The sequence below is a fragment of the Ambystoma mexicanum genome, chromosome 5p, assembly GCF_040938575.1.
Source record: "Ambystoma mexicanum isolate Mex_15411 chromosome 5p, UKY_AmexF1_1, whole genome shotgun sequence".
NCBI classification, from domain to species: Eukaryota; Metazoa; Chordata; class Amphibia; order Caudata; family Ambystomatidae; genus Ambystoma; species Ambystoma mexicanum.
The window spans coordinates 1,158,696,788-1,158,712,268 of NC_090930.1; positions in this window are offsets into that span (position 1 = coordinate 1,158,696,788).

Here is a 15,481-nt window from a genome sequence, read left to right on the forward strand (position 1 = left end):
AGAGGAGGACGTCTCTTTATGGAATACCCCATCAGTGAATCTGTTTGCCACAGAGTCCAACAGGAAGTGCAGACAGTTTTTCTTGAGGGAATTCCCAGCGAAGGGTGTACATGCTACGTGTTTCTGGTGGATTGGACCTTCCCTCTCCACTACGCCTTCCTTCTGGTTCCTGTTATCCCATGGGTTCTCAGGAGGTTGAAGAAGTTTTGTGCAACCATGATCTTGATCGCTTCGGACTGGGCGAGGAGAACTTGGTACTTCCACTTCTTGGATCTGACCATCTGTCCACCTCACCAGTTGCCTCGGCGCCCGGATCTCCTGACCCAGTCGGAAGGTCGGGTGCTTCACCCGAACCCAGAGTCCCTCAACCTACATGTGTGGGTCGTGAGTGGTTGAGGTATGATGACTGGGACCTCTCTGAGGAAGTACTTGGTGTTTGCTGGCTGCCCACAGACCGTCTACAAGATCTCTGTATGCGTGCAGGTGGAGAAGATTTGATGCATGGTTAAGGAAGCACGAGATCGATCCCATCTCTTGCCCCACCACTACAGTGATGGAGTTCCTTCCGTCACTGGCCTCAGCAGGCCTTCATTATACCACAGTCAAAGGATATCAAAGGTTATTTGGCGGCCTTGTCTGTGTGTAAATGGGGCCCAGGTCAAGATTCCTTCTTTACGATCCAGGTTATGAAGGGCCTTGTAAATAAGTTTCTGCCAACTCTCTTTGTTGTCCCAGGCTAACTAATCTAGTTCTAACGTTTTTGATGGCGGCTCCCTTTGGGCCCATGCATTCCTGTCCATTACGGCTGCTATCATTGAAGACAGCATTTCTGGTTGCGATTACATCAGCCAAGAGTGTTAGTAAACTTCAGGCCTTGTGTTGCAAGGGAAAAGGTTTCCTTTAAAGTAAGACCTGGCTTTCTTCCTAAAGTGGTATCTGAATTCCACCTTCCTCAGTCCATAGATGTACCAGTTTTCTACCCTCCACCACATCCCTCTAAGAAGGAGGAGCAGTTCCATTTTTTAGACCCCAAAGAAGCTTTGAGCATTTTTGTCGCTAGGACGTCTGAGTTATGGAAATATGATCAGCTGTTCGTGGGCAAACAAAGCACTACCCGTAACAAAGCAGACTCTCGCATTGAGGAGTGCTACCAATCTGCAGGCAAAGAGCCTTCTTCCGGCATCAGGACACACTCAACAAGAGGAGTCTCGGCTTCTACGGCCTTACAGAGGGACATTTGTCGTGTGGCCACATGGTCATCCTTGCACATATTTACTAGGCACTGTTGTCTGGATGTTGCCGGCGGGGCTGACACATGTTTTGGTAGGGCAGTGCTGCAAAATCTGCGACTGTAACACTTTCTGCCCTTCTCCGTCTTCCTAACTGCTTGGAGAGTCTTATCAGATGAGAAATCTGCGGGAGAAAAGCAATACATTGAAGGAAAAATTACTTACCGTAATGATCTTTCATGTATTCTTCTCCTGTAGATTCCTCATCGCCCACCCTTCCAACCCTGCTCAGAAAGTTCTTATGGCCTGGCGCACCTATCTAAGCGAAGAGATGCCTGGTGATGGCTCTGAGGTGACGGCTTCTATCTGGCTAGTCGTTTGCCTTTAAAAAATATATATATGTAAATGCATATATATTTTTCATACATTTTTCATAAATTCTAGAAAGCTTTATTCCTAGCTGTTTTCACCTCTTGGGATGTTTCCTTTTGTCCATTTTTTTGCAGTGCAGGCTCGTTAGGCTAGTCTCCCATCGTTTTCCTCTGCAGCGTTCAAGCACAGGGAAAAAAGGGGGAACTGAAGTATGGGGTGAAGTGACGCGGTACATGTACGACGCCCAACGTCCCATCCGAAGCTGACAATCAAGCACCGTGCAAGACGGATCGACGGCCCGAGTCGAGGTCCACTACTCCCCCTGTCAAAATGTTTCCGAGCAGCAGAGTTGTATCAGGATATCTATCAGATGAGGAATCTGCGTGAGAAGAATCCATAGAAAGATCATTACGGTAAGTAATTTCTCCATCTGTGATAGTGCTGTTTAATAAGAACAAATGCATGAAGTTGTATACAATAATAGAAGAAGGCCATATGGTGAGTTGTGTAGAAAAGACTGAACTACAACATCAGAACAATTCTACAACAACTGAAGGAGCCTATCTTTTCATGAGATGTGGTCATTTGTGGATTTAAACCTCTTAACCGTGATGCATGTTTTTAAAATCGTTTGTAGTCAATGTCATGCAAAAGGAAAATAGGCTTGGGAGCGAGATAGATGCATTCAGGCACACAGTAGAAAAGTACATATCATTAAATTAAAAAAGTGACTGATTCAGTTGATTTGCTTTTAGACACACTCGTCACTTAGTGTAATCACCCAGTGATGAATAATTTTTTTTAATCTATATCAGGGTTTTTATTAATAACTAGTACAGCAAATCTTAAAGGTTTTGTAGAGCAGATTCAAGTGGTTGTGTGACAGTAGAATTCTGGACTGCTTTCATAGGTGCAAGTGATTATTTGGATAGCTGGCAATAGTAGCTTTACCGCTATAAATATATGAGAAAACTAGAGTTTGAACACCCTTCTGAAATCTTTCCGGTTAGTGAGTGCAGAAACATATAGGCGGTATGCCGAGTGTATTGTCTTAGTGATGTATGCTTATATGGTCACATGAAAGTCCAAGGTGAAGCCCAGGGATTTTAGTGAAGGAAATATGGTAGTCATGGTCTCTAAAGAAAAATGTTATGCAAGAATAGATGGAAATTGCAATGCTCCTGATTAGACTAGATTGAATTCTGTATTGTCAAAATTAGTTTCAATAACCGTGACCATCCAGTAGTATTAGATTGTGAAAAAAATGTAACTTAGCAATGTTATCCTGTCAATGGTCCCTTAGATAAATGTAGGTGTCACTTGTGAATAGTTATTTGTTTAATTAGCCTAATAGAAACATGATTGAGGAATACTGACCTGCCTTCAATGTATTGCCTGATACGAAGCTGAAAGCTATGAGTAGGGAAAGGGTCTATAAGCCTATTAGCACACGAAGCTGTGCAACTAACAGATAAAGTGCATGATATTAGGCTTCTACTCGAGTCAGAATGTTTGGACCGAGGACTATATGACAGCACTGTATTCTGAAAATATTGAATGGCTGAGGCGACATAAATACTAAAATCCATCTAATAATTATGCTTTATAGCTCCCCCAGAGGTGGGCTACAATAGCTCATAATGACCTGGAGCCCAAATTACGCAGGCGCAGGGACATTGGGAGCCGGTGTACCCTCCCAGAGGGGCTAGAAAGCGATTATAATACCTGGGACAGGCTGCGTGATTTGCAGAGGTGAGAGGATACTGAAATGCATGAAGGTGCCTTCTGGAGGCAGAACAACAGGTAGAGACGGGGCTGGTGAGGGTGTCCCGACTCATCAGAGCACTAATTGACATGAGAGTCCACATAGCACATCTATAGGTTATAAGTGTTGGCAACAGACCAGAACCCTACAGCATTCAATATGGTAAGAGCTAGAGACCTGGAAGACTTTACTTAAGCAATTTGGAATCTTTCTACCAAGGATGAATGAAGCCAAATCAGAACAGGTCAGCTAATAAGCTTTAGTGATGTGAGGATGAATGAAAGATGTGTCCAGTCAACTTTATCAAAGTCGACAAAATATATAACTGCCCATGGCTCTGCAAGAAAACAGTGAAGGAGGTTGTACATTGGAAATCGAGAAAGGTCGAACCCTGTGGTGTTGATGCTCATAGACCGGAAGCACTCAAGCCCTGAATATCAGTGTGATTCTAGGTGTGTTGTGCCTACAATGCCATGGCTGTATATTTCATGCAGAAGGCAGTGCACAAGATCGATCAGTTGGTGTCAGCGCTGCTAGAAACTACTTAGCCACTGGTTTTGGTGTGTGTGTGTGTGTAAAGGCTAGAGAAGTGAGTGTTGTGGTTGTTTGAGGGTTAATTGTGTGAGTAGTTCAAGGTTGAGAGAGGCAAAGATGTGAATCTGCTAGAAAGGGAGTGGGAATGTTTAAGATGGAGGGAACATTTGTGTTCATGATTTTTGATCCTGTCGTGCAGGTTGTCATCTATGTTGATATGGGTTCTTGCATTGTGGCTTAGTTGTAAGGGCAGAGGAAGACCAACCCGAATAAATGTCATCTCCCATAACCATTTACTAATGCCGTCTGTACTGCCATTGCCAAGTTTGTAAGAGTATCAGTCTAATTTCATCAGACTCTGGAGGCCAACCTAAAAGAGTTAAATCTCTCCTACTTCTTGGCTGACAGGTTGTGCCATAGAGATGGTATGTTAACGAGATTGTTTCTCTAGCTCTGTTTATAATGGTATCGGGGACCAACCTGAATGAGTCAGGTCTCTCATAGTTCTTGGCTGATGAGTTGTGGAGGCTTGTGGCTATTCATGCAGCAAGGCAAAGGAGGTTCTGTATGGTCGATATTGCCAAGCTTGGACATCCGTTTTTGTGCTGGTCCTTTGTTCATATGAATTGCATTGACACATTTTCGCAGATTTCACAATGGTCAGGTTTTTATTACCGTGCGCAGACGTCTTGCACTAGAATTTCAGCGTTCGATATAAGGAAATGAGAAGAAAGGCAATCCGTGGCATTTTCAATTGAAGTTTGGCACTGTTATTGAGGCCATATTACCGGAGTTGAATAGTTTGCAACGGCTTGTGATGGATGAATTTCCTTTTGGTATATTCCGGGTCCCTGTTGTGAAAGGTGCAGCAGGCTATATATTGGGTTTTGAAATGAACCCGCCATTTGATAGATAGGGAGCCTTTGAAGTGTTCGAGGGCTGAGTTGGTGCTCTTGTTTTAAAGTCAGACGTTTGCTACATTTTATACTCTCTTTTGCATTTTTATTAGGTAATATGGAAACCCCAGCTATACACTTTTGGAGTATTCTAATCTACACAGTTCTAGTATGACCACAACCCTGGTTGGGTATGAAGGTGAGGAATAGCATATTGCTCTGGTTCGTTCCAAGTTGGAAGAACTCATTGGTTAGCCTGTGGTTCAAGTATTAGGTCTCAGTCCATCCAGCCTTCCAAGTTTGACTGTTGACGTAGCCAGAGGGGAAGTTACCATTTCATTAGGCAAGTGGATTAGTGTGGGTTTAGGTAGTGTAGTGTTGCAAATCATGAGCTAGTTTTTGTTGGGTTAGGTTTGAGTGTCTTTGGAGTCAACCAGGAGTCAAAGTGTGCAAGACCTGTGCTAAGAGCTGGGGCATTTCATGCAGAGTTGTTTCTTAGCCTGTCGGGGATTTGGATGTCATTGGTGTAGTTGAAACATGTGAAGCATAAACTATTGATAAGTTTGATGCAGTCGTGTAGATAATTTAAAGGATGGGGAAAACGCTGGATTCTTCGGGTACTCCACATGTGGGTTTGCAGGGCCATGACATGAAGGGGGGCATATTTGATGTTTTTGTCCCGTCTGTAAAATAATATGTGATCCAGAATAAAGCACTCGCTTTCATTCTGATGTCCTCTAATCTTTTCAGCAAATTCTCATGGCTGATAGTATCTAAAGTGGCAGAAAATCAAGTAGGAGGAGTGCATCAGACAAGTTAGTTTCTGTGTTGTGTTTAAAATGTCTCATATACAGCATAGGATTCTGCTCTTGTTGATGTCAAACCATGTTGTGGCTCATGGAGGATTATGTTGTTTTTAAGGCTTTTGCTTAGCTATTTGTGCATTTGGTTTACAAAACGAATCCTCGCACATACAATATAAAAATAATTATTCCCACACAATAAAACGATCATATGTTAGAACATTCCAAGATAACAACAATTCATGAATACAAAAGAGAAGTTCATCATTTGATTGCAAAATAAGACACGTTGTTGTACTAACCGTAAAATTTGAAATATCATACTTTGAATATTAGACAATTTATAATGCTATTTATCTTACAATTAAATTTGAACTCAGTAAGAACTGGTATAATCCATTACGTAACATCCAAGAGGTTGAATCCTGCAAATGGAACCAATAACTGTTCCATGAGGAAATACCTAGCTCAGAAATATGTCTTTCAAAACACTCTTTACGTAAATCAGACACTTGGGCACCAGAGAACATTATGTATTAGTGTTTCTTCTTTCTCCTGGAAAAACCGACACATTGCATCTTCACAATTTTCCCTTTTCCATAGAACACAATTTTCTTTTGTGGATAACCGATTTAGTCTAAACCTCAGAATTGGCTGACTAAATATTCTAGAGGGTAACCTCACCAAATCAGGAGCACAAACACGTGACCTTTTATGAACACTCAGAAGATCTGGCATTATTTTGGACTTTTCTAATCCACTCTGAGTTGGACACCAATCATAGCGCCATAATTGGGTTTTATTCGCAATAAGATCCTGCAAAACCATTCGATAATCGAAACTTCAGGATTGTAACTGCATCCTGCAGTTTTCGATATGGTAGTTTGTAACCTTCTGTCCCCTGAACTTAAATTTCTCAAATAGAGACCCACTTGGCGGATCCACAAATTTGGTACAAGGTAATCTGCGCTTCCAGAGAATTCTCATTTTAAGAGAAACCAAACCCAATTCCAAATGGATCGGGGCCACTGGTGTCGAAGTGGGCTGAGAAAGTACAGCCTCCCAAAAGGTACCTTCCACTACCATAAAATCATAGGTAAAAAGAGAGTGATGAATTTCTAATTCGTACACAATTGCTGGTACTAATTTAGCCTCGTAGAACTTAAGTACGGGTAACAGCGAAAAACTTCCCATATCTATTATTAATATGTCTTATTTGCTAGGCGAAAAATTTAGCCTTCTCTTTTATATGTTTAATACGTTCCAATTTGCTGGTATGAACAAATATACGAAAGCCTAAATATTAAAACCCGTCCACAACTTCCACTAAACTGCCATTTGTCCACCATTTCTGGATTTTCTTTTTGTGGCCTGCAGAAAGAAATCGGGACTTTGGTTTTCTCTGCATTTATTAGCAGCTCATTAATTGTTGAATAATCCTGAACGACTTTCAATATTCTTTGTAGCCCAATGTACGAATAGTTAATCAGAATAGTATTTTCGTCATAAGATACTCATGATGTCCTATGCCCCAAGATTTTTGGAGGCATAAATTGTGCGCCTTCCAGGACAGCCACCAGACCTGCCATGCATATATTAAATTAAAACGGGGCCAAAATGCACCCCTGACGCAGACCAAGTGCAGTTGGAATTTCACCTGTAAAATCACCCTCTAAGTTCAACCGAACTTTCAATGCTGATTCCGAGAGGAGTTGTATTAAACACTTAAGAAATTATTTGGGAAGACCCTAGCGTTGTAACTTGGCCCATAACCTATGGGAGTAACGCATGGTCTCAAAAGTATGACCGACACAAGTGATGAAAGTTCAAAAACCTTTATTGTGTATTAGATGGGTTGGATACTGCCTATCTGCCCCTATATCTATGATGGGAGTAGTCTCAACCATCAATTAAAAAGAAAACACGTCCCTGTCAGTCTTTCAGTCAAAATTAGGGACTACCTAATACACCTACACTTGCCCTAAGTCTTATACAATAACTGGGTGAAGGGATATGCAATGAAAACAGAAAAGGAGTATCAAAATACAGCCAGGATATCAATGGAGCTCGTTTCATAAGTCCTCTCTCCAGGATTATCAGCAAAGCTTCCAAAACCCACTGGAGCCGTCCCTCAGCTCTCTCCGGGTTTAAGCTACCTGGATTTATCACACTCTCTTGTATTGGGACAGTTCGTATACAGGTTTCTCAAAAGCTCGTCATTCATCAAAATCTTTCAGCTCACCGCTTATTTCTCAATGATTCTCTTATCATGACACATTAGGTCACAGTTTACTTCTGTTGACTTCTCTGGGGTATCCTTCCCCTATGCTTTAGCAATACTTCAACTCTCAGGTCTTTCTTCCCCAACACTTTCTTTCACACAACTTAATTTCAATTTTATTTTTAAATTTGTTTATTGGCATTTTTCGGCAATATCAATCACATAACATTCAAAAGTGCCGTGCACATATATGGTTGCAATACATTTTTAACTTAACATTAAACATTATCGTAAACAACAACAACTGTCTCCATGTTCTGTTCCTCCTCTCCTTCTACCTCGGAATACCATGCCACACCTTGGATATTGCCCCAAGCATAACCCCGTGCTCACCTACCCAGGTGATCCTCCCTCATTCGTCCACCCCCAGGGTTGGGATCTGAGAGCGCCAGCCCGTCCCTGGCCACCTGAATAAGGGATTCTCAAGGTCTGCCTGGGAGAATACCCTCAGGTTTCCCACATTACCACATGTTGCCAAAAGGTTATTGGTTCCAGAAGGGGGGCATGTTTGCGAAAAAACACAAAATTCCACAATTACTTGGTGATGGCCACTCGGAGCACCATTAACAATATTAAATTGGATCAAATTGTGCGAAAGTAATTCGGTAGTAATGATGACATCTATCCTAGATGTAAAGTTATCACGGTGCCAAGTGTTTAGTTTATCTGCCAGAAGGTCACTGAGTCCATGCGCAATAAACAAATTCCATTCTTTAAATAAAATTCGCCCAACTGCGTCCCTGTCCAGTTTTAATATGGAAACAAGATCCTCGTGATCCTCGTGCATTCACTCCCTTTTTTGCTGTTGTACTAAGTTTCCCTTGTAAAGACTGGTAGGGGGTGGTCTGTACTTCTGCTCCCTATATGGTAGAGGGGAGGCACAGAGGACCCCAGCCTAGATTCTCTATTCGGTAGCTATGGTCGAGCAATCAAGGCCTAGCTTCTCAGGAGGTGATGCAGGCTAGTTCTTAAGTACAGTGTAGTCCCCAAGCCCCCACAAAGGAATGTCCACACACTGTATTGGTTAGAACACAGTCTTTATATAATCAATATTCTTGGTTATGTACACTTATCATAATAACTCACTTTGTACTTAGGAAAATCAACAATGGCAAATATATACAATTCTAAAGTGGTACCACCCTCTGTATTAGATCTCATTAAAGTGCATCAACAATACTCTAACAATGTCACACAGATCAATAGAGTGAAACCAGCAATAGAGAGAGGAGAGAAAATAAGATGGTTGAGCAATAGGCAGAATACTGGCCCCTACCACTAGACACAGTTCTGTGTGGAGATCCCCCCACCTGGGCAACCTGTAAAATAAAGATATAGCACAAGCCCAGTCCATATATTGTTCTGCAAGTCTTATTCCCTCCTATAATGTTTTTACCCCCCCAATGTACCTGGTGGAGTCGAGTTCTTCGAAGAGGCGTCGACAGATCCTTCTTGAGCGACCCCCTTTCAAGCGGGAGTCACGGATCGTCGAGAGGCGTCGAGGAACTCGGCGTTCGGCGGCGGGGAATCGACGGCCCTTCTTGAATGCCTTCCCTTTCAAGCGGGAGACACGGGGCGTCGAACGTCCGACAAGAAACAGGGTAGAACGGCGTCGATGAGGCGGCAGCTTCGATCCAAGCGGTGCTCGTCGACGACGGAGCGTTGGCGTCCTGCAAGGCAGAGGCGTGCGGGGCACCTCGATGACAATTGTTCTGGACTGCAAAGATTGTGAAGACGGGGGCCCAGCAAGGGCGTCGAGTCGTTCGAGTCTTCGTGGTATTCGGGTGGCGGGAAACCCACAGGCAGGTTTCTCGTCGGCACGTTGGTCGTCCTCGACTTTCTCCGGCAGGATAAAGCGGTCGACGGTGCGGACGAGGGAGTCCTTCGATCCAAATGTTCTTAGGTAAGGAGCGGACGGCTCCGGTCGTCGGCGGCACGGCGTCAAGTGGTTCCCACGGCTGGGCAACACAACTTCGACGGGCCTCCAGCGGTTACACAGACCTGTGAACCCTGGTCGACGGCAATGGACTTCGACGGCGGCGATGTCCGGGTGCTTCACTTCGATCTCCTCGGCGGTCCCGTCTCGGGTCGGCAGCCTTTCGAGGGTCTGACTTCCAGGGCGCTTCGGCGAAGATGTAGCGGTGCTCGATGATCCCTCGGAGCACGGGAAGAGGGCGCCTTACCAGGTCCTCTCTCGGGTCAGTCCTCGACGAATTCGGCAGCTTTCAGATTGGTCGAAGCAAGTGCAACAGCAAGTCTTCTTCTTCCAGCTGGGCGTCGAGGATCAGCAGTTCCAGTTACTCTTAGAGTGGAGACTCAGCTTCTGAACGCTTCTGAACAATTACCAGTGGTGAAAGGTCCCCAGATATACTATTCTGTCTCTCATCCACACTGCTGGCACACACTCAGCAGCCAATCATACAGAAGGGCATTCATGCAGTCAGTCAGCCAATCAGGCACACAGTGCATTCAGGCCACACTCCTCCCTTTCAGACACTCACAACAAGGAATGTGGATTGGGACAAGTACCCAGCCATTCAACACTACACACTGCATTCAGGCCAGTTTCGGGCAGGGCTGTCTCAGTCTTTGTCTCTCATGCCAGAAACCAGACAACCACAACAAGGAGTGTATATTGGTCACACACTCCATTCACCCAGGTCCCACCCACAGGAGGTACCCACAAGTTACAGTCACTGGGAAGGCTCCAGTCAGTCTAGCTGGACCTTCACAACAACACCATATATGGAACTTCCACCCAACAGCCAGTCAGGGGAAGGGACAGAGTCAGGGCTTCCCAGGACTTTGGGAAAACAAGGTAACAGGCAATAGAAAGCAAGAGGCCACAGGGGCCACCTTGTTTCCTATCAGGAATCAACTGATCACAATGGCAGGGCCTGGGTATCCCAAAATGGAGGACACCCAGAGCACCTGTCAAATTCAGCATGGAGCTGCCACCAGCCCATACCCTGCTCTGTGGGCCACCCACAGGTGCCCAAAAACATACACTAGGGGCACAGGGTTGTACCCCTACCCATGGGTGCCATAAGGGTATCCCATGGGTCTGTTCACCAAACCAAAAGAGAGAGCTGCACTGCCAGGAGTCCCACATGGACTCCTGGGCAGAAAACACGACAGAACACACGATAAAAAGCAGTAAAGGACAAGGATTCAGAGGCCCTGTCCCTCTGATGCATTTCCAGCATCACAGTCGCCCCCCCCAGACTGAGGTGGAGGGTGTCTAATCTCCCACGGGATAGACACCCTCATCCAGACGGTCAACATACCTTCTGGAAAGGCCATCTGCATTATCGTGACTCTTCCCTGGTCTGTGCTCTATGGTGAAGTCTAGCCCTTGCAGGCTAATGGACCACCTGAGCAATTTCGGATTCTCACCCTTCATCTGCATAAGCCACTTCAGAGGCTTATGATCTGTTTGGACCTTGAAGGTAGACCCCGTAAGGTAGGGCCTAAAACGCCTAAGGCTCCAAACTATGCTAAAACACTCCTTTTCAACAGTAGCCCACCTAAGTTCTCTACCCCTGAGTTGTCTACTGATGAATATGATAGGATGTTCTCTCCCTTTGTCATCTAACTGGGACAAGACAGCTCCAATTCCGGTGTCGCAGGCATCCGTCTGGACGATAAAGGGTCGGCTGTAGTCAGGCGCACACAACACAGGTGCCCTACACAGACTTTCTTTCAAGCCATCAAAGGCCCTCTGACAGTCTTCGGTCCAATTAACCTTCCTCGGCTGTTTGGGTGAAGTTAGAGCTGTCAGGGGTGCAGCTATGGTTCCATAGTCTGCCATGAAATTGCGATAGTACCCAGTGAGGCCCAAAAAGGCTCTCACCGGGGTTTGAGTAGTGGGAGTCTCCCAGGTCTGTACATCCTGTACTTTACTGGAGAGAGGTTGGATTTGACCCCCTCCTACCTCATGACCAAGATAGGTAACTTTCCTCTGAGCTATCTGGCACTTGGTGGCCTTGATAGTGAGGTTAGCCCTTTTCAAGGCCTGCAACACCTTATCCAGATGTGTCAAATGCTCTTCCCAGGTGGAACTGTAGACGGCAATGTCGTCTAAGTAAGCCACACAAAAGGCTGCCAGCCCACTGAGCGCATGGTTGACCAATCTCTGGAAGGTGGCAGGGGCATTCTTCAACCCAAAAGGCATGACCCTAAACTGGTAGAGTCCCTCAGGTGTTGAGAAGGCCGTCTTTTCCTTGGCATGGTCCGTCAGAGCTATTTGCCAATAGCCTGAGGTAAGGTCAAAGGTGCTCACAAATTTGGCAGCACCTATGGTGTCCACGAGCTCATCAGCCCTGGGCAATGGGTGCGCGTCAGTTTTGGTGACAGCATTGACTCCTCGGTAGTCCACACAGAACCTCCAATCCTTGGTACCCGCCTGGGAACTTGCCTTGGGGACAAGGACCACTGGACTGGACCAGGGACTGGTTGAGGGTTCAATAACGCGCAGATCCAACATCTTGGCGACCTCAGCCTGGATGTGGTTCTTGACGGTATCTGACATACGGTAGCACCTGCTTTTGACAGGCACACTGTCACCAGTGTCAATTTCATGCCTACACCACGTTGTAAGGCCTGGCGTCAGTGAAAACAGAGAGGCATACTGTTGGAGCAAAGCCCTGCAGGCCCTCTGTTGCTCTGTTGTCAAATCCGGAGAGAGATGTACTCCCTCCACTGAGCCATCCTGAGGGTTGCTATGCAGCAAATCAGGAAGGGGCTCACTCTCATCCTCTTCTTGCCCTGAAGCTAGCAAGAGACATGAGACTTCTGCTCGCCGGTGGAAAGGCTTGAGCCTTTTGACATGGAATACCTGAGGGGCTACCCCAGAGGCTCCCATGTCACCCAGATAATTGACTTCGCCCATCTTGGAGATGATCCTGAAGGGTCCAGTCCACTTGTCTGCCAAAGCTCTATGCTTGGTAGGCTCCATCACAAGGATTTCCTGTCCCGGAGTCCAATCCACTTGCGAGGCTTTAAGGTCATGCCAGTACTTATTCAATTCCTGGCTGGCCTTGAGATTTGCTGTTGCCTGACCCATCATCTGTGTCATCCTCCGTCTGAGGCCTAACACATAGCCCCCCACTTGCTTGGCGGGACCTGGAGGGGTGGCTTACAAGCCTTCTCTGATCAGGGCGAGGGGCCCCCTCATGGGATGTCCAAAGAGTAACTCAAAGGGGTTGAAACCAGCACCCTCTTGAGGTACCTCTCTGTAAGCAAACAGCAGGCATGGCAGGAGGAGATCCCATTTCCTCCTTAGGGGTTCTTCCAAAGCCCCTAGCATGCCCTTGAGAGTTTTATTAAATCTCTCAACCAGACCATTGGTCTGGGGGTGGTAAGAGGTGGAGAACTTGTAGGTTACCCCGCACTCTTTCCACATGGTTTTCATGTAACTAGACATGAAGTTGGATCCTCTGTCAGAGACAACCTCCTTGGGGAATCCAACACGGGTGAAAATGCCCAGGAGAGCCCTGGCAACCTCCTTGGCAGTAACAGTCCGAAGGGGTATTGCCTCAGGGTACCTGGTGGCATGATCTACCAAGACCAGGATGAACCGATGTCCACCTGAAGTGGTAGGGTCGAGGGGACCGACGATGTCGATGCCCACCCTCTCAAATGGTGTGCCAACCACTGGCAATGGCTACAGTGGGGCAATGACACTGCCTCCAGTCTTGCCAGACAACTGACAAGTTGGGCAGGTCCTGCAGTGGGACTCCACCTATACTCCCATCCGTGGCCAGTAGAAATGGGCAGAGAGCCTCTGCTTAGTCTTCTTGGTCCCAAGATGACCAGCCAAGGGCACCTCATGCGCCAACTGCAGTAGGAAGGGCCTGTAAACCTGGGGTACCACCAACCTCTTGAGGGCACCAGGTTCAGGCTTAGTGGGCTCACTAACAAGGAGCTCACCCTCCCAATAAATCCGGAATGTCCTAGGCACTTCTCCTTGTGCCTGGGACAGGGCCTGTTTCCTCAGTCCCTCGAGAGAGTGGCACTCTCTCTGTCCCTTACAGAAGTCTGCCCGGGAGGGTCCCCCTTCAGCTAACAAGCATTGAAGGTCGGGATGATCCTCCGGGTTGAGAACCTCTCCCACAGGAGAGTCTTCTGTCTCTTCTCCCACAGGATTTGAGTTTGGGTTTTCCACTGGACCCAGCCCGTCCGGAGCATGGATCCCAATGGGTGCTGTCGGAACAGCAGGAAGAAAAGGTGTTCCCTCCACAGAGGTGGCCTTCTTAGTCTTCCTTCTTCTTGCCTCAGGCCTCGCCTTTGGCTCGGGTACCTGACTCACAGCCAGACCCGGTGTCACCTGTGACCTAGTGACTGCAGCAGCAGTCATGGGAAGACCGTCCGAGATCAACCCCAACTCTACTAGATCATTTCCTAACAGAATGTTAGCAGGGACATTGTCCTGAACCAGGACAGGAAGCTTTGCTGTCTTGTCTCCAATCATGAGTGTGACTAAGGCTACAGGCGATAATTTGGGAGGCCCACCAGCTAACCTGGTGGTTCTCAGAGGAGCACCTACATAGTCCTCTGGCTTGAGCAGGGTCCTGTCCACCACTGTCATGCTTGCCCCAGTGTCTCTCAAACCAGTAGAAGGCTGGCCATTCAAGAGGACACTTCTCAAAAACCTACGGGTGTTCTCTGGGATAGTCGCCAGTACTTCTGCATACTGGTCCCAGGCCCCAAGGGACACTATGGAAATCTCTACCGGAGCACCAAATGTGATCCCGGTAGAGGAGGGGAGGACAGTGGCCTCCACCTCAGACACGGGGTAAGGGTAGGTCAGGCTGACAGCCTGTACTCCAAGTGCCTTACCTTTACACTTGGAGTCACCCCTTCTGTGATCCAGAGCCCCACAGTCCCAACAAGTGCCAGGAGTGCGGGGTACGGTACTAGAACCACTGGGAGCCTGCTTTGCAGCAGGTGGACCACTACTCTTATTCCCACACACAGATGACTTATCCCCACTAGATTTTTGGGTCTTGGGAGAGGAAGGTTTAGTTTTACCCGACTGTGACTGCTTGTGGCACTCCAGCTTTCTGAGAGGCCCCCTTTTCTTTGTCCTTGTCCTTCCCACTGGAGTCCTTAGGGGACACCCGGTGGGAGACCCACTTGTCAGCCAACCTAGCCAGCTTAAAGGGGTCCAAAATGTTCTGGTCAGCCACATACTGACGCAGCTCTGGTGAACAGGCTTCAGAAAAATGCTCAAAAAACAAGAGGTGGGACAATTCAACAAAAGTCTTAACCTTGTATCCATCAATCCACCCCATCATGTTCATGTGCGCAGCACTCACCCAGTCAAGCCAAGACACATTCTCTCTTTTCTTAAAATCCCTGAACCTTTTAAGGTATTGGGTAGGTGTCTTACCAAACTTGGCAATCAAAGCAGACTTCATACACTCATACTGACCCCTTTCTTCCACACTCAGCTTCAGAATACAGTCCTATCCAGTTTGAGGCACTCTGCTTAACAAACACTTAACCCAATCTCTTTTATCAACATCATGAATCACACAAGCCATTTCAAACGCTTCGATCCATTGGAGGATATCTGAACCCTCCACAAATACACCAAC